At 34.1% G+C, this 21,239-nt stretch overlaps 1 protein-coding gene across 16 annotated transcripts in view; it reads right to left on the reverse strand.

Moving 5' to 3' along the window:
* Positions 1–21,239, reverse strand: part of LOC129659063 (platelet glycoprotein 4) — a 376,463-nt gene that overhangs the window by 42,269 nt on the left and 312,955 nt on the right. For 5 of the 16 annotated variants that reach the window (XM_055590123.1, XM_055590121.1, XM_055590125.1 and 2 more), the window contains 2 exons: positions 18,598–18,769; positions 3,601–3,737 (listed from right to left, as the gene is read on the reverse strand). The exons of 4 other annotated variants lie outside the window; for them this stretch is intronic. The gene's annotated coding sequence lies outside the window, so the exon portion shown is untranslated. Of the gene's footprint in view, positions 1–3,600; positions 3,738–11,857; positions 12,588–18,597; positions 18,770–19,407; positions 19,512–20,161; positions 20,256–21,239 lie in introns of those variants that run through there. 7 more of the 16 variants (XM_055590124.1, XM_055590122.1, XM_055590128.1 and 4 more) reach the window with 6 other exon arrangements.

Consider the following 21,239-nt stretch of genomic DNA (forward strand, 5'->3'; position numbering starts at 1 on the left):
AGGTCAGGAAGCAACAGTTAGAACTGGACATGGAACAACAGACTGGTTCCAAATAGGAAAAGGAGTTCGTCAAGGCTGTATATTGTCACCCTGTTTATTTAGCTTCTATGCAGAGTAAATCATGAGAAACGCTGGACTGGAAGAAACACAAGCTGGAATCAAGATTGCCGGGAGAAATATCAATAACCTCAGATATGCAGATGACACCACCCTTATGGCAGAAAGTGAAGAGGAACTCAAAAGCCTCTTGATGAAAGTGAAAGTGGAGACTGAAAAAGTTGGCTTAAAGCTCAACATTCAGAAAACGAAGATCATGGCATCCGGTCCCACCACTTCATGGGACATAGATGGGGAAACAGTGGAAACAGTGTCAGACTTTATTTTTCTGGGCTCCAAAATCACTACAGATGGTGACCGCAGCCATGAAATTAAAAGACGCTTACTCCTTGGAAGGAAGGTTATGACCAACCTAGATAGCATATTGAAAAGCAGAGACATTACTTTGCCAACAAAGGTTCGTCTAGTCAAGGCCATGGTTTTTCCTGCGGTAAGGTATGGATGTGAGAGTTGGACTGTGTACAAGGCTGAGCACCGAAGAATTGACGCTTTTGAACTGTGGTGTTGGAGAAGACTCTTGAGAGTCCCTTGGACTGCAAGGAGATCCAACCAGTCCATTCTGAAGGAGATCAGCCCTGGGATTTCTTGGGAGGGAATGATACTAAAGCTGAAACTCCAGTAGTTTGGCCACCTCATGCAAAGAATTGACTCATTGGAAAAGAAGTCTCTGATGCTGGGAGCGATTGGGGGCAGGAGGAGAAGGGGACGACAGAGGATGAGATGGCTGGATGGCATCACTGACTCAATGGATGTGAGTCTGGGTGAACTTTGGGAGTTGGTGATGGACAGGGAGGCCTGGCGTACTGCAATTCATGGGGTCACAAAGAGTCAGACAGGACTGAGCTACTGATCTGATCTGAATTCAACGACAGGTTGAATATGAAAATTAGCTTTCCAAATTAAGTTCCTTTTCACACTCTTACTTTACACGATGTCTAGGTGTGTTTTCAAAGCCATGATTCCCTAGACATGAGTAAGATGCAGAGTCATATCAAGCTGGTTAAATCAGTTATTTAGATCTGGTTGTGTTTCATCAAGTGAATACAGAAGGTCACTAGATTAGTACTTATTTTACATGCAATCCCAGCATATGAAGGTAGTTAAAAGAATAACTATTCTGATCAAAGTGGGCAGGAACTGTGGCCCTTTCCCTTTCTAGTCACATCTCAGTTGGGCTCTGAGTCATCCCCACAGAACCCTAGGGCTCTGTGGAAAATGTTTAAATAACTACATTCGGAAATCTTCATCATCTTCTCTTATTGAAGTTACCATAATCTTTTTAATGTATATGGGCATTTCCATCCTATCAGAATATATGGAGGTAAATATATATAAGAGAAAATATATAGGTATCATAATATAATACACTTCACTAAATTTTACCTTTCAAATATAACAACTTTTATTTTTGTGGTAACCTTAAAATAATTAAAACAGTAATTACATTGACTTCATTATCACATTAAATGTTCTTCTAGAAACACACCAGTCTTTTGGAGTAAGTTTTAGAGTACTTTATTATAGAGATTACTGTAGATTTGAAATGATTCTCTTAGAGTCTTATCAGTTTAAATAGAATTATCTAGAACCATTCTTGATTTTTGAATCCTGATAGAAACGCTATTGTTTCTTTTTCCCCAACCCAACTCTTACTATGAACAGGAAGATAGTATAAGATTTTCAATAGTTATTATTCTGGGCTTTAAATTCAAGTAATTTAGGTTTGCTTCTCAGGCTAACATTATAGTTTCTCTGTGGCTCAGTTTTCTCTAAAATGGGTATATATACATCATATATGGTTATAAATGTCAAGTAAAATTCAGTGAGAATGAATAAAATGTCCTATCATAGCACCTGTTATATTATTTGAAATATATGAAATATATTGAACTATAACATAACAGTAAAATATTATTGTGAATTGGCCAAGTATTTTTAAAAATTCTACTAAATGTGTCTTTTTCATAAATAATAAATGATCATTTCCAAAACTCTTAGAATACAATAAAATCTGCTGAGATGGCTTATTCTTAAGTATACAGGGGTTTAGAATATTATGCTAATGAAAAATCAACTCCTAGGTTAGAATAATTCCTCAAAACTTTCAGCCATGACTTGGGCCACTGAATTAAAAAATACCTTGTGATTATAATCAGAAAATAGTTATAGAATCAATTTTTTCAGGAAGAAAGAATCCACAAGATTTTTTGCCTATAGTGTAGCAACTATAACTCCCAAGATAAATTCCAAAATTTTCAGTGCATTCTGTCAAGTACCTCTCTAATTATATTTTATTCCTCTCAGTTTAACTTCTATCTGATGTTTGTGTATTTAATTTATTATTCTGGTCTTGTAATGATTCTGGTAAATGAAACAAATTAATGTGTATTTTTTTCTCTCATGAAATCCAGTGGACCACTGGACTCTCTATATAACAAAATTTTTGAAAAATATTATTTTGGTTATTTTTTGATTGAATATTAAGAGCACTGTTTTTTTTTTAACTAATTTAAAACTACACACTAAAGAACTGAAAAGTGCATGCAAAGATTTTATAAACATTTTTCATTATGTTACTTGACAATTCTAGAAACTGTTTGAAATTTACTTTAGAGAATTTATGCCATTTACAGTTATATATGAGTTCACTTACTATAATTAATTTATAACATTTCTCCAGAATGATTTGTAATTTATTATTATCATTCAAGAAAATAATTTGCTGGTATTTGTAATACGTTTCCTAAAAACACAAAAACTTCAATTAAAAAAAATTCTATTACCAAATTTTATATAATTTATACAGTTATATAAATAAAAATCATTTGGAATTAATATAATTTACCATTCCCAGCAGCAAGTAAAATTCAGTGAGAATGAATTTTTAAAAAATGCTGAAGAGGAATATACCCAAAATATACACTGCTGTTAACCATGTAGACAAAGTCAGGTTCACCAAAAAATTGTGACATTAAAAAATAGAAGATTGAATAAACCAAAGGCTCTCTAAAATAATAAGTACTGAAGAAATGCATATTAGAAAGCATGTTGGCATAAGAGTGTCAAGTGACTTTTAAGAACTAATCTTACTAAACTTGATTTTTATTTATCTTGATTTTCATTCATAATTTAAATTAAAAACCATGCAAAAATACCCTGAGTAGACAATAAAAGTTCTGAAGTAACAAAATTGGATAGTACATCATTTTAACAAAAGCTGTTTATGCATAAACATAAGGTTTTAAACATCAAGAAGCAACATGACACTGATCATTGGACAAAGTTTTAATATTTCTTAAACATAAAAGGTAAGGTTGATAACTTTGGAAACAGCACAAACCTAGCTTTTACGAAAAGCCTAATGATGTCAAAAAACAGTTCCTGCTTACTGCTGCTGTTCTAGAACTTTAAGGGTTGTATATAGTAGTGTCATCTCCTGTCATTTAGGAGACAGAAATTTAAAAAAAAATCAGTATGACTTACCTTTAAAAGACTAAGAAGTATTTTCCAATCAAATGTTCCAACATTTGAACAGTCAGTTCTTAGTAGGACCAAATGGTATCCTGCAGAAAACCCTACACCGAAATCCTCATTATAAAAAGTGTGTGAGTTTAAATATGCTTTAAGAAAAAAAAAGAGAGAAAGGCAACGTCAGTGAGATCCCAGTGAGTGGTTTGTTCCAAAAGGAGTTTAAAAAAAAAAAAAAAAAAAGGAAACAGCACACTTCCCACTTAGAGTGTGTGCGAGGGGTGTGACAGGTCTTAAGGGTCTGTTTTTATATTGTAGTGTGGACCTAGTACCTATATCTGAGATCCTCTGCTGTCTTTTTTTTTTTTTCTTTTGGCCATTTTCCCATCCAAGTAAGTCAGAGGCCAGAGAGACAAAAGGAGCTAACTTGCTGAGCAGCCTTTCTTATACTCTTTTATTATATTAATACAGTCATTATTCCAGATGATAAACCGGGCTCGGGGGTGGAAAATGTAAATTGGGAAGAATTACTGGACTCACTTTCCTGCTTGAAACACCTATTTCATGAAGTTTGAATAAAATACACTTTCTATGCATCATTTATCCAAAGTGTGTCAAGCCTAATGATTTTGAAAACAGTTGAACTTTGTCAATCAACAGGGACGACAAACAGACTTTAAAAAAGGAAATAGCCTACTGTTCTAACTGGAGGGTCTTCACTATTTATTATTTTCTGTTAGTCTTACAGAAATTTCATGAGCAGAGCAAAATCCTTCTATGAAAACCAAGAAGTTGTATTTCTCTTAGATCTCTTTAGATAAAAAGATAATTTTAAATAATATTTAAATAAAATTTCATATTAGAAGCCATCCTAAATAGTAAAAGTATATAATGAAGTTACTTTTAAAAGAAAGGCATTATTTTAAAATTTCATCAAAAAAGAAGGCCTTAAACTTTTGGGGAGAAAAGACCCGCATGTTAAAATCCCATTCTTAGAAAGAAATTCTCAGAATCCTACAGGGAAAATAAAAATCTTCAGGTTAAACTGTTATCTGTCAGACAGACCAGATGAATAAATGCCTCTAACTCAGCCTTGAAAGACAGCAGCATAACAATAACAGGCAGAAATGCATTTACTGCATTAGATCATGTTTAAGCCAGTGCCCACTGGGCTGTTTGTGCTGTTGCGTCTAGGCGTGTGTTGTATTCTCTCATTTGCTAGCGGTACAATACAACTGGAAAGGAACCCAAAGCAATGTTTTACCTTGAGCATTGCTTTCTTTTTCCGGGATATTTTTATAGACAAATTTATTTAAAAATTAATAAGTTATAGAAGTCTTTCATTATATTGGGATTTTGTTTTTCCAAGTATCACTTAATTAGGATAAAGTAGAAATGGCCTTGTATAATCTCATTATGATTTATGCTTTTCATTTAAAAAGAATAAAGATTTTAGATAATTTAAAAAGATGATTCCCTTTTCACTGTGACATTTTATCTTTGTTATACTACGAAAAAGGTAATATAAAGGCTAGTTTAATAATTATTTTGATTATGAATATCTATTTTATTGTATTTAAGCTGCTTTGATAACATTTCCTTCTCAGCCTTAATTCTCACAAATATACACAAGTACACATGTACACAAATACCCTCCAATGTGACAATTCAGAAATAGCCCACCAACACAGAAGCTCAGATGCTATTTTAAACAGCCTATCTTAAATGCACTGAAAGGATAATTAAATTATATAAAAAATGAACATTGTTAGAGTAAGATATTTCAGAAAAAATTGTACCTGTAAAATTGATACCTAAGCTGACACTGAATTTACTTGGATTACTATTTAATCAGTAGTCTAATGACATCTAAATTCTTTGTCTTTGGAGAGGAAAATGTCACACTTTCCCATGAGCAGCCCAAAGGATCAAATTTGCATTCCCAGAGGCAGCTGTCAACTGTTTTAATACTGTGCACAACAGTTCCTGATACAGGAAAACACAGGAAAGCCAGAGCCAAGTAAAATCTGCAATCATATGTCTGTATTTTGAGCAAAATATTCACCTTGAACAACAAGGCAGAAAACTGCTACACCCATTTCTCAGTCATGTATGGTGGGGTTTTCATTTTTAAAAGATTATGTATATGCAATATTTTAAGGGGTATTTTTATATGAGCGTATACCTTACCTTCTGTAAGTCCACTAGAACACTAGACAGATGTAGCAGAATGAAAGCTCCAACTGTCAGTATGTTGTCAGCTTAGGCACAGTGCTTTGCAAACTTTTTACCTGGAAGATCACTTAGAATTTGGAATCAGACAGACTACAGTGACTTGCGATGTACTACCACTAGCTATATTGACTGGGGATTAGGAGTTAACTAACAATTTATTCTTACTTTCTTAATCAAAAAATGGAGAAAACTAAGAGATCATAATCAGGACTGAGGTGGATTGTGTGCAGCACTTGACAGTGGCCTGACTGTGAGGCAACGAAGTGCTTCCCTTCCCCTCAAGTCATTGTCCCTTTCTCCCTTCTGCTCTGATTACTGGAGATCACACAGCACCATCAGACAAGCATTTGACTTTTTTTTTTGGTCCTTTCTCTGCATTTGCTAGAATGTTGATTCCATGGAATGAGAGACCCTTGTCTGTTTATTGCACTGCTGAAGCCCCAGGAGCACAGAGCAGGCTCATAGCTGGTAATCAGTTGAATGACTAGATGCACATGATTGTCATAACCACAATAATATTTTTGAAAGAAATGAGAATGGCCAGAAATAAGAGGTTATTATATGTTTGTTCATACCACAGATATACAATGCTTTGAGATGAAGGGCATGTGCTATGGAAGTAAATGGACCTAAGTCAGAATTTGGATTTGATCCCTTCCTAGAGTGTGTGACTTGTTGCTACTACTTTACCTAAGTCATAGTGGAAATATCTCCCTCTCAGAATTGTTGCAAAGGTGAGAGTAGTAATGTGATGAACTCAGTGCAGTTCTTAACGTATATAGTATTTGTTTAATAAATAATTGGTATGGTGATCATTTTCTATTAAGCAAATTTTTATTTTAGGGAATTCATTAAGGTAATATGGACAAGTAAAAAATATTGAATATTATAAAAAGGTATAAAATGAGAAGTCTCATTCAAACATCAATTATATTCCTCAGAAGTGACCAATGTTAGGTATGTCACTACCACCTAGGAATTTTATAAATTTTAAACTTTATATATATATATATATATATATATACACACACTTATATGTATACACTTCTGTATGTTATAAACTTATAAGTATAAACACACAGCATACAGTCATCATTTTACTGATTTCCTAAGTATAAACTTAAAAGTTTATAACACACACACACATATGGACTAAACCATATACTGAATGACACTTTCTATAACTTGTCTCTTTAATATCAAGGGACTTGGAGATCTTTTCATATCATTGATAGTGTAAACTCTCTTTTTTCTTTCTCAATTATTGAAAAAATAGTCCTAAAAATGTACCATTGTCTTTTAAATGACCAATATCATATGTAATAGAACTTTTGATTTTTCTTTTTCCATTCTGTTACACCTTTCTTCCCTGGTGGCTCAGAGTAAAGAATCTGCCTGCCAATGTAGGAGACATAGGAGACATGGATTCAATCCCTGTGTCAGGAAGGTCCCCTGGAGGAAGAAATAGCAACCCAATCCAGTGTTCTTGCATGGAGAATCCCATGGACAGAAGCGCCTGGCAGGCTACAGTCCATGGGGTCGCAAAGAGTTGGACATGACTGAACTTACACACATGATGGAAAAACCTGAACAAACTTTTTGGCTAACCAAATTGTTCTTTGATCTTACAAAAGCAATGCTAAAAATTTATGTACATATATAATTTTTTTTACTGTGCTAGGACACTAGTAAATGGCAGAAAGTGAAATTTATGGGTGAGAAGTATGTACTTGTTTTGACAAGGGGAGTTTTACCAAATTTCTGTTCATACATGTATACAACAATATGTGAAAAGGCCCATCTTCATACATCGGTCACACTGCTGCTACTGCTAAGTCACTTCAGTCGTGTCTGACTCTGTGCGACCCCATAGACGGCAGCCCACCAGGCTCCCCCATCCCTGGGATTCTCCAGGCAAGAACACGGAAATGGGTTGCCATTTCCTTCTCCAATGCATGAAAGTAAAAAGTGAAAGTGAAGTCGCTCAGTCAAGTCCGACTCTTAGCAACCCCATAGACTGCGGCCTACCAGGCTCCTCCGTCTATGGGATTTTCCAGGCAAGAGTACTGGAGTGGGGTGCCATTGCCTTCTCCGTTGGTCACACTGGCTCATAGTAAACTTTCTTTATAATAAGTACTTATTTTATTGCTAAATATTTGAGTGAAGTTTCACCAATTGTCTAAAGCATATTAGCATTTATATTTTTAAACATTTGTGATAGCTTTTCCTTATTAGCTAGTAAGGAAATAACCAGTCTTCTGACATTTGACAATTTTTTTAAAAAGTTTTTTGACTAAACTTTATTGAATTTTTAAATTACTGAAAATTTCCATTTTTATGCCATTAACTTTCACAGTAATTCCCTTTTAAGTATTATGTCATGCTTTGAAATGCTTTCTCCAAAAGTAGGAAAAATAATGAACTTTATTCTATCATTTCTATGGTTTAAAAAATCCTTTAGAACATATTTCTAGATTAGCTGATTCATGGCATGTAACACTTGTGAAGTAAAAGAGGAAGAGTGAAGTACACTGAGTAACTATAAATATTGCAACATATCTGAGAAGCATACAATGGATGCATAGTAGAAGAGGAATTGCATGGCGTGGCCCAAGTTCTGACCACAGCCCTGTTAATAATAACAATAATAGGTTTTGTGAATGAGCAGCCCACAGTCATATTTCTCATTTCCTTTCTTGTCAAAGAGAGTAACTACAGAACCTATCTACAGCCTCAAGCAGACAAGTCATATGGCAGATTTGTAAAGCTTTATATAGATTCTATGTAGTAGATAATAACTTTTAATTGACCCTCTTTTTTTTTTTTAACAGTTCAGCAAATGAAAAGAATTTTAGTATCATGTGCATTACAATTCTAGATTGTATGGTTAAGCAAAGACCTATAAATTATGATGATATGCAATAACAGAGTTAACATGTATTGAGGGCTTATCTGCCAGTTGTTGAAATAAGTGTCTCATATAGGTTATCTTATTGACCTATCATACAACCTTTCTATTTTTTAGACAACTAGTTGAGGTCACACAGCTACTATATGCCATAATAATTAAAACCCATATAAACTGACTAAAGAGCCTATAGTCTTTTCTGAAAGAAAAATGTGTGTGTGTGTGTGTGTGTGTGTGTGTGTGTATATATATATATATATATATGAGTTCTTGATCAATACCTAATTTGCATATTCTTTTCAGCACATTTGTTCAAGCTGAATAACAATTTTAAATAGCCTAATATAAGAAAATGATATCTAAGTACAGTAAATAAGGAGTGAACAGTGAAAGTATTCTGTAATTAACAGTTAACAGAATTATTTTGAAATTAACTCAAAAAATAAAATTCATTCTGAAGACCTGTAACACATAATACTGCACAGATACACTGTAAAGTATCTTAAAACTTTAGTTACCAGTGTAAAACCATAAGGCAAAATTTGATTTATCACTTTAATCCTTGGGATAACTAACCATGGAGATTTACACACACATATTTATGTACATGTATAGCACACATGATTATGTGTACTACATAAATAGATATCTATTTTGCCAATTGCTGCCCTGGTCATTATGGAAGTATTAAACCAATGACAGGTTCTATCTGTTTTATATGATGAGGTGGGGCTTCACATACAGGAATGAAATACATATGTACATAATTTAAAGAGACTATTACATGCATAAGACATAGACATGATAATGCCAGTGAAAGCTTCAGAGATTAAAATGGAAGTTTTTAATATCACTTTTAAAGGAAAATTTCAAAGCACAACATTAAGGATAATGCGGAATATCTGGGTCATTAAAGTTTAGACTTAAGCTACATCATCTAATGAATCAAAGCACAGGATCAAAGTATTGACAAACCTACTGCATTCATGATGTAAACTTTCCCCTATGTTTCCTAGAAGCCATGGTAGGAGCCGTGTATAAAGAAAACACCTCTCTATATCTGGATAGTTCTCATATGGGCAGAGCCATATAAATATGTAAATTCCACAGGCCTAAAAATGTTGGCAGATCTAATCTTTATTTGAACTGTTTGCAAAGCTGACTTAACTCTCTGAGGAGGTGGAGAAATGTCAACATTTAAACAATACTAAGAAACTTAAGAAAGTGTTAAGATTTGCATAGTTGTCAGTACAATTTGTGTTCATACAGTGGAAGGGAAATAATTAGGAGGGAACAACAGAAATCTTCAAGTAAGAGGATAGCTTGGCCTCAAAGCTTGGTGTTATGAAATAGTAGGGGGGAAAATCAATAATCAATAACAAAATATAGGATTTAGTTAAACAGTGTCAAAAAAGATTGAAAAAATTATATGAGCAATTAATTTTTAATTTCAAGTGGCAGAAATACTAAATTCTTTGAATTAAGGGTACAACAAAGTTTTCTTTTGAGAAATGTCTTCTACGTTATAAAATAGTCCCTGTAGGATCTTAAAAAGGAAATACAATAATTTTAAGAAGAGTTAGAGAATCAATTTCACATTGGCTGATAGCTTGATCAAAATGATATGCTTTAAAATGCTAAAGGGTTTTTTTCACTCTTTTTAACTACCAGCAGAAAAAAAAAGTTGAGCCATGATGAATGTTTAAAACCAGGAAAGAAATTAGATGGATAATGAGAACAGTAATTTTGTTCCATTTATTAAAAACGAGACAACCATACTCTAGTCCGTCTTTGATGTCTGTGCCAACTGATAATCTGTTAAATTTGGAGATATACAACACTTGGGTGTCAGATTCCTGAAAGAGTTAAACTCATATACATGCATACACACGTGCACACACATGCACACACACATTTTCCAGGGACAGGGAAGCATAATCAAATTCCTTTTTAAAGCTGAGAAAATACTTTCTAAGAAGCATGTCATATAATAATAATTTTAGAAATCACCACATAGAAAATAGTACATTCCTAATGCCTTTGTTTTTCTGTTTGCTTGAAATGGAAAAGTTTGACCCTTCTGCCCTGACACTTCTAAAAAACATTTGGTAGAAACCTTGCATTCAAGTGGCACAGCAGTATTAAACAGTCTATCAAACCCTAAAGTGAAAGTGTTAGTTACTCAGTCATGTCTAACTCTTTGTGACCCCTAGACTGTAGCCTGCCAGACTCCTCCACCATGGGATACTCCAGGCAAGAGTACTGAAGTGGGTGGCCATTCCCTTCTCCAGGGGATTTTCCCAACCCAGGTCTCCAGAATTGCAGGCAGATTCTTTACCATTTGAGCCACCAGGGAAGCCCATCATAGTCAAATCAAATCATCATTTTCCCAGATTTGTTCTCAGAGACTTAAGGAGAAGATCTGCTTGTGGTAAAGCCTGAGTTTTCTGTCTTTCAAGAGACCAAAGAGTGTGGATTAGAGTGCTATTTTTCAAATAAACTTCTTCAGAGAACTTGAAATGTATTAAGATTTCGAAGAATCCATAAGTATTCAAAGTTGGAACATCTTACTCTAATTGTATTTTTCATTTTGAACAAAGTTTTGTATAATAGTTTGTAAAAACAAACCAATTCTTGTAACATACATGCACACCCAAATATAGAGTGTATATCTATCTAATATATGTAATAAAACTTCTGGAAGCAAATATTTTCCTGGAAATGTTATAAATCATTTAAAATTATTTCTATATATTTTCTTTTCATGACTGTATTCTGTAAATCATAAACATGAAAACCTAAACATAATAAAAATGGAAGACTAGTACTGTTTAATGCATAAGGTAGATTTCATAAAAATCCAGAATTCTAAATTAGCAGAACCCTGCAATTGTCCTGCATGTTTCTCTGTGACACATTTGATTAGCTGCTTAAATGAAGCAAATGACAACTAGTCAGGGATAAGTAACACTTTCCCCTTAGTATCTGCACAAAATTTAATAAATTTTAAGTAAAAGAGAAGTTCAACTTACCTATTAAACTTCATTTTAGCACTCATGTGTTAGTAACCACATTAAAGTTTGCTTCATATTAGGGGGCATTGACAATGGCTTGGATAAAGGAATTTACCTTAGGTTAAGTAGAAACAAATCTTCCAGTTCTTAAGTAGGTTTAAGTAACGTCAGCCTTGTCTTTATGAAAGTGTCTGTCATCCTCTGTTCAAAAGGCAACCAAGGACTCAAATCGTGCATCCTCTTTAACAGATTCCCGAACGTCACTTTGTTAGGAGGTTGTGATTTAAGTAAACAGCAAGTTACGGAATCTGATTTGCTGTGGAATGTCACCCTCAAATGACTCTACTGGCCCTGCTAGTTCTGCACTGCCTGATACATGTAGCCTCAGAGAGTGTTTTAACAACTCTTTTCCTGACTTTCAGGGCATTCAGTCGTGGTATTTAGTAAGCAAACTCTGCTACTCCACAATGCCTCCTGTTCATGGATTAAAGATAAAAATGTGAATTGAGATCCTATCCCAGTGTGTTTCATTGTATTCTGTAATATTCCTTTTGTTAATGGCACACACAAAAATTCCTGTTCAGAGTGAATACACTGGGATTATCATTGTTTTCCAATCTGTGTATACAAGTTTGGAGCACCATCCTTCAAGTAGTCTAAGGACTAAAAACATTTTCTGGACAGGTTCCAAGACTGCTGCAGGCCTGTTTTTCCTCTCATTTTCTGCAACCCCTCAGGGAAAACTGGATAATCACAGTAGGTTGTAGAAAAGAGGACTACATTAAAAGTAATATTTGGAGGTGAAATAAGCCCATGGAAACCATACCATTTCATGCAACTCAAAATTAAAAACCACTAAATATTTCCCATGTTATAAAGAAGCCTGTCCCCAAATACTATTTTTAGAAGTTTCAGGATAGACTTCTCTCCTCTGCAAGCTTCCCAGTTTTCATTGTTTTCCTTTTTTTCTTCCTTGGTTACCTATCCTAGTTGATTTTTATTTGACATCTCATTTTTTATCTAATAGTTTTTCAAAATTCAGTGGGGTTTTAGGTATATAAATTTGGAATTGCATGCAAATTAACTTAATACAATTATAAAATCACAGCTATTCCTAAATTACCAGAAACCATAAATTCATTTGGCCCTTCACACCTTTTATTAATATGTTCACATTGCCCACTTAACTGGTAGTTTTGTTGTGAAAAACATCCTCCCTCCAGTGGTAGTTCAGTGTGTATACACAATCACAGATTTCCATATATTACCAAAAACATTTTGGTTATAACTGAACCATATTCTGCCATTTATTTTTTAAATCTCATATTACCATCCTGTTGGAGTAGGAAATGGCCACCCACTCCAGTTTTCCTGCCTGGGAAATTCCATGGACAGAGAAGCCTGGTGGGCTACAGTCCATGGTGTCGCAAAGACACAATTGTGCACACACGCCTTACCATCCTGTATAGTAGAAAACATTTAAATTCTTTAAGCTAGGAAACTAAAACAAAATAAAGATTGAACTAAATTTGTGCTATTTACTGAAATTTCTCTGGCTCATTTACCATGTCACGTAGGTTAGGGAAAAAAAATACTGTAGTGATTTTCTTTTTAAGTCTTTTGGTGCAAACGAATTACAGGGAAGCCTTTTCTTTTTGTGATAAACTATTCCACCATTGAAAATGTCATCCTTTCAGACAATCTTCATCCAATATTAGGTGACTAAAATTAAAATTGAAAATAGACAACACAGTTTTTTTAAAATTCCAATGCATATGTGTTGAGATATGTTTCAGGGAACTGGCTTCAGTTTTTAAAGATGAAACATAATGAATACATATAACTAAGTTCAGCCTTTTTGATTAAATCATAACCTTTAAGGGACATTTCCACATGTTTAAGAATTTCCCAGAGGAAAGGAAGATCATAATACTTCTTCAAGAACTTAGCCTAGCCTAACAGATCATTAGTATATCCTATGTAGTTAGAAGTAACTTGTGTTGCAGAAACCATGAGCAACTGACTTCGCTTTCAGAGATGACTCACAACACTGAGTACAGAAGAAAAGATTCAAAAGTTTATATCATGGTACTAACATGATATTTCCATGGAGTCGCTAAGAGTTGGACATGACTGAGTGACTGAACTGAACATGATATTGCCTCTAAAAATGTCAATGTTCTATTTAGTATTTTTTTATTAAATCCCTATTTAATTGTTGTAAGTTAAAGTGTTATAAGAACTTCAGTGTTATAAAAACATACATCTCCTCAGGACTCACAAAAGCTTTGTCCTTTTGTTCAGTATGGGTGGGAATGATCTTTTCACTATTATCTCTCCCCATCTTCATATTTATTTGTAATAAGGAAACATGTACGAATGCTGCCAGGAACCATCTTAGAACTTCAAGGAAAGTAGGGTGAAAGCCAACACCCAAATAAGAGGCAAGAGCAGATAAGTTCAGAAGAACAAACAGTTTGATCTAACTGTGCCTACAGAGTGCTAACTCTGAGGTTTTTCAGCTTAACTGAACCCCAGATCCCTGAATTGATACAATGGTTTGAGTTGAAAACACTCAAACTCATATCCTGAGATTCTATGTAAAATGTGAACTGTAGATCACACACATTTTAAATAACTAAACATCTAACCAAATTTCTCACTCATTAACTATCATCAAGAAATATGATTTAATCAATAGGTCCCTAAAAAAAAGGGAAATAAACAGTCCCTACAACATGGTTTTGTATACCATGTGCAACACGCAGAGGTCTTAATATTAAGCACATACAAAAAGCCACGTGACTCTATTTATTCATCTTTATATCTCCAGAATGCTTTAGTGTCCTACTCATACAAAGTATAACAAAAAAGCTCAGTTCATGATATACTCATTTATGACTTCCAAGGGAGAAGGTCACAGTGGAACTCTCCATAATATATTCACTGAGAACTGTGTCGGGAACATTTACTTTCATATGCCAGATTTTAAAATAGTTCCTGACACATAATAGGCATTCAGATATTCATCAAATAAATGCTGAAAAACCTATACTACATCACAACATACATTAAAGAGACATGGGTATGTTAAATACTTTGGCAGAAGAATGTATTTACTTTTCCAAGCTATCCAACATAGAATTTAAAAGGACTGGTTATCTGAATTATTAAACAGTCTGGTTCCTCCACACTGAGAAATATTTATTCTCAAGGAGGGCTTACTTCTATTGTTCCACAGATATGTACTGAGTAGCTGCGGTACAAGGACAAATGACTTACCACTACACGATAAGCTTTTCCCAAATATTATAAATGGTCAGCTGTACCAATTATGTTTATATCTTCATTTGCAGGAATAGACATATTGATTAAAGATTTCAAAACTTTATGAAAATAATTCAATCATAGGCCAAAAATAATGATTAAATATAGATCATTCCTTGTATTGGGTTTTTTGCCCATCAAAAATTCTAAGTCTCCTGAATATTATACTCTACCATCTAATTTTACATGCCAATCTACTATCTCTTTAGAAGCTAACGTGTGATCCCTTGCTAATAGTTTGATCCCTTTGGGTTATTTAGTGCATTTGTACTGGACTGCTCACTTATTTTGTTAAAAAATAGACCTTTATCCAATTGCACAAATGTACCTCTGTTGAAGGTGCCATGGTAGCCCAGTCATTGGACCCTTAAACAAGGACCCCTGAGAATTGGCTTTTCTGTTCTGATGGCAATTAATTTAATGAAAATAGCCCACTTTTTGTCTTCCTGCTTGTTTCCATCTGTGAGATGAGATATATCATCATTAACATGGGCACTACCCAGTTAAACTGACATACTAGAGGGGTCAAAAATTTTATCAGTTGCACAATTCTGTAGAAATGAAGTGTAAAGAAAAATTGAAAGTAGCAGCCAATGCATCCTTATCCCATAAAAACCTAAGTCACACTGACTCTTTCATTCTCAAGAGAATTTTTAATATGACAAACTCTTATTAAATATCAAAACAAAATGCATAAATGCCAAAACCCAGGAGAAAAGGACAGTAACTAAAACCTTAAAGAACTCTAGTCTCAGGAAAGGCTGCTGGGTCCACCTGTGCTATTGGCTGTGATAAACATGAGAGTCGAAATCAATAAGGAGATAAGATAAATACAGTTCCTACATATGAAGAGGTACAGAGAAGATTGCTGTTGTTGAACAACAATGTAAAAAACTGATAAACTGAAAGATACTATTAAAATCTCAAAACATGCCTTAAATCAAAGGGGGAAAATAGTTGAAAATATACTACAAAGAGCAAATACTTAGACTGACAATGAGATTACATTCCCCAGTCTTTTCCATTATTGGAAAAATGTGCTTTTCAAATAAATTAATTTTCTAATAGATTTGGGTATACAAATTACAAATATAAGATTTTAAAGAGAAATAATGTGGTAAATAATTTTAAAGATATATTTATATGTGAAAAGGGGGTTTATAATGTAAAATAAGATATCATTGAAATACACTACATATACATGTATGGATAAATTTATGGATTTATAAATATTAATAGAAGTCATTTATAGAGCCTTTTTATTATCACATAGATGATACACTGTACTAGCCCAACTTTCCCATGCTTCTAATTTAGTGCAAATCTTAACATATGTATAATCAAATTTAGGCAATGGGATAATAACCAGGTGACATAACAAATTTCAAGTAACTAAAATTACATAGTGAGCTTAAGCTTAATTTTCTTGTATTTACTAACTATTATAAGTTATTCTTTTTAAAATTTGGTAAACTGTAGTATTATTTAGCTTGATTGTGTGAATAATAAACAGTCATGTGATGGAAGAGCTCATCAGAATATTCATACTGGAAAAATATGGAGATTTGGAAAAATGCCAGGTAAGTTAGTTTTGCGTTCACTGATACGTTGGGTTGCTATAGCAAGCCCATAGTCACCAGGTTGCTAAGCAACCCAAGACTCCACAGACGAGATACTTAGGAGTCCACTGATCTTTCATCATCCTTAAGGGAAAAATCTGAGAAACTGTGGTACCAATCTCAGTGGAAGTTTCCCCAGTTATCCAGTAGAGCAGTGACCCTTATACAACATCCCCTGTATTGATAGATTGAATTTATTAAATAATGATGTTCATACTAGAGAATTAATTGATTACCCAAAGTGTTAAGTGGATGAAATTAGGAATGGGAAATGATCAATACCTAGTTTGTTGTGGGCAAACAAATGTGTGTTGAATGAATAAACAAGATTCAACACATAATCCAACTCTCCAAAGTGATTTACATAATGCTGGCATTCATAAAGTCCTTAACTTTATATATATATATAAATATATCTGTTTAGTAGCATTACTATAAGGCATGCCTCTCAGTTTTTTTGTTTTGTTATCATTTACATTTAGGTAACATACATAATTGTAAGTCTGCAATTATTTGTGAGTTTAATTCAAAATATTTAATTATGGATTGTCTGGAATACTTATGTAACAATATTAACTACCAAAATGTCGATTAGAATTGTATCTGTCTAAGATGCAAGCAAAGTTGTGAATTGTCCCTTGAATAAGCTTTTATTAACATTTCCTGTCCTTTTCTATGTTAAACACTTTCTTTAGTCTGCTGTCTTGACATAGTACTCACTGAGGCAAACCACTGCATCTAATTTTAATTTACAGTTTCCAGCTATTTAAGATAATCAAAATGAAATAAAATTAAGGTAAGCCTTACAAAACACTGTATAATAATATAGGCTGAAATAAATGTCATTAATAGAAATGATTATATGTGACCAATAAAATGATTAAGTGTGGAATCTGTAAAATTTTACATAATTCTTATACCTGGTTTTCTCTGCCTCCCATTGTTATTTTATGTAGCTTGTTCTTGCCATGAAAAACCTCGTGACAATGATTTGCAAAGAGAAAACTGGCTTTAATTTAATGGCAAATTTTATAATGTTACTGCTTGTATCCTGCTAGCTATTGCATTAAAGATTCAGTAGCCCAAGTCAGGTGTACAGTGTGATGACTGAGTTTCCCTAACTTGAGGATAAAATAAAGTTCCAAAGTCACCTGTCTAGCAAGTCACAGTAACCCCTAATGGACTAGATCCATTCCAGGAATGTCCCAGTACAAAGTGCCTGTGACCTCTACTGGTTGGTGCTGTTCAGTGGCCAAGTCGTATCCGACTCTTTGCTAAATGGACTGCAGCACACCAGGCTTCCCTGTCCATGGAGGAGGATAGATTCTTCTTGCTCCAAGACTGGAAAGAACAACTGCTCTGCCTTACAATCTTAATATGAGAGTCCCAAACATATACAATAACACTCATTATAATTGCCTCTTCAGGTAAAAGTGGCTGTCTATAATTTAAGTCTTCCTGAGCATGTATTTTCTTTAGAATAAAAGATAGTTTTTGATCTTTTAATATATTGCTCTACTAAGATATTCCTCCATTGTAGCATGTATACAAGCACAGGTGTGTTGGAAGGTTTAGACAATTTCAAATATTTTTGAATGTCCTCTTATCATCTAATATTTAGTTATTACTGACAACATCATAGCAAAATTACAAAACCTGACCAACTTCTTCTGTTTCCTTTTAGACACAATTTCTTATCTAAAAGCTTGGGACAGGCTTTCTTAATGTCTATACTATCTCATATACTCTATTCATTAGGAGAAGAGAAAAAATGCACATACAACTTAAACTGGACAAGAACAATGCAAAAATCAGATCAAAGTAAGAGACTTTAGTATTACAGGCACTGGTTTTGAGTCCTACTTTGTTAGGTTAGATAACTTCACAGTGATAATATAGGTGTAATTACCAGTTGGAAGTCCGATGAAAAAGTGCAAGGCCACAAGTGTCAACGCACTTTCAGAATGCTGGTTGGAGGACAACGAAATTAACACTGATGACTCTTGTTGTGTCTGCCTCAAGTGCTGGGTCAAATCACCGCTGTACATCAGTCAGCCCCACCTCCGAGTATCCAAGAATGGCTGTGGAATTTTGATTGACACTCCAGTGAGGCAGTGGGATTCCTAAACCAAAGTAAACCCTGCAGCTTGTGTTTGCCAAGCTCTCTAGCTTGAAAAGGAGCTTCTCCTCTCCTGGTTCTTTCCTTAAAAAAGAAACAATTACTCTGTGATGCTTAAAGGAACACAGAAGCAACTCCCTCTCCAGAGATATCCCTACTTATTTTCTTATAGCAATTCCCTTGACTGTTTTCATCCTTTGTCTTTGTGTAGGACTTTATAGTCTTCCTAGGAACCACAGAACAACATTGCACACTGGCCTTCAGGATAAGAAACAAGGCATCAGTGAATATTCTAGTTTGCGGAAAGCTGGAGATGATAGCAGCACTGGGCAGGGCTTTGCAAAATGGACAAGCTCAAGTTTACGCTAGTTATGACATTCTTTTGCCATGTAAGATTAGCAATGTTTGGTGACTATGCTATTATATATGCAACTCATAAGAGGAAACTAAGATAAATATATTCTAAAAGCAAATCAAGCCATTACAGTATATGCTAAATTAGACAAAAATACATGATTTTCCTGATAGTACTTAAGGCATTAATTCTCTAAGGATTAATGTTGATGACATGTAGCCTCATACACACACCCACACACATACTTAATGAAAATCTGTTATGTGTTCACTGTGTTCTTAGAATCCTGTCATCAAGAAGAAGAAAGCCTGATCCTTCCAGTGAGATTTTCTGGAATGTACTTCAAAACCTTGAAAATAAAATGCAGTGATGGAGTATTGAACACTTTTAATCTAAGTGGACAGCTAACCTAGTTGAGATTATTCATTCTAGAACTGTTTACTTAGCATGTAATCAAAATATGTATTTTAGTTGCCTTTTCTCCTAAACTCTGGAAATTTTCACAATAAATATAACAGAGAGATTTTCACTGGTGAAATTAATGGTTTCAAAGATTTATGAACTGACCAGAAAAATTACTGGCTAACTCTCTATCCTTATATCACAGGCTATATTAAGAACCCACCAAGTTTATTGTCTAGCTCTTGATTTCAGGGCATTCCTGGCTGCCTGAGTGGGATTGGCTAGTTAGCTGAATTCTATAGTTAGCATGTTGTGTGTGCCCCTGATGAAACTTCCAGGCAAGAACTATTGGGACACTTAGAAGGACAGAGAGTGGGTACTTCACAATCCCATGGAGCAGGCTGGGGAACCTCGCTATTTAACTGCTACTTTACTGCTTCTGTTAGAAGCCACTACTGAGAGGGCTTTCTTTGTACCTGTTTTGAGAAAGATCTGTAGCTCTCCCCACTGTTATTTATTGAAAGCTACCAACATTTACCAAGATAACCCAGTAACAATGTGTGCCCAAATTGGCTTGGATAGTTTAGCAACACTTACCTTAAGGAGCTCATCTTCTAGAGATGTAGCTTAGACATAGAGGACAGTTACACATAAAGATTCTAGAGTAGACAACCACAAGGCTCTGGGCTCACGGGATATCCACATTTACTCAGTTATAAATAGCTGTGACTCTTAGTTCAAAGACCTTTCACCCACTTCCATGTATGACACATTTTTTCTCTCTTGCTCGTGACTTTTTATTACAAAATGTGAAGAAATTTTAAGAATCATCTAATCTTGATCATTTAACAGATAAAGTTTCAGGGATCTGAGGAAATGCTCATCTTACATTGCCCTAAGAGCAGTTAAAAAAACAAAGCCCCTCAGCTAAAATATTGCTCTCTTTTTCTCCTAATGTTTCTTTTTGTTTATTTTTATTTTGTGTATTTCACCTCTTTTCACATATCTTCTCCCAGGATCTGGCATGATATTTGCTAGTGTATTACTTTAATATTTTTTGTATGTCATTATACTTTCAGAAGTGCTAGTCAATTTAATATTAATTTCCTGGGTAACTGGAATAGTTTACACCTCTTTGATTCCCATATACTGTACCCTGTTACTAGAGTGAGGTTAGTTTTTTCTAAATTATTCTGGTTCCAGTGCTTTTGCCTTTTTAAATTTTATTTTATTTTAAATATGCTTTTAAAATTATCTAAATTAAATTATTAAATATAAAAACAGAATACTATCTATTCCTCCTTATAAGGACAACTTGAAAAGTTCTACGAAAGGATAAGGGGGAGGACAAGTATTTGTTGACATATTATTATGGATCAGTTGTCAGGCTAAATACTTCCATGTTATTATTTAAATCTATAGAAAATTCTGTAATTAGGTATGGTTAGTCTACATTCCTACAGAGGAGACAACTGACAGAGAAAATTAAAAAAATTAGATAAATGCTAAGATTTCCAGCATTTGCATGAAATGCATCACCTTAGGTTTATGCATCCAGGTGGCAAGTAATAGCAAAGATTAGTCAGAAGACATAAGGATGCATGATCATGAAAGGCAGTTTTTGCCCTTATCTAAATCCTTACCTTGTGTCAGTGTAAATCTCTCAGCAGGTGCA

This window comes from Bubalus kerabau, chromosome 8 (assembly GCF_029407905.1).
Source record: "Bubalus kerabau isolate K-KA32 ecotype Philippines breed swamp buffalo chromosome 8, PCC_UOA_SB_1v2, whole genome shotgun sequence".
Lineage (NCBI taxonomy): Eukaryota > Metazoa > Chordata > Mammalia > Artiodactyla > Bovidae > Bubalus > Bubalus kerabau.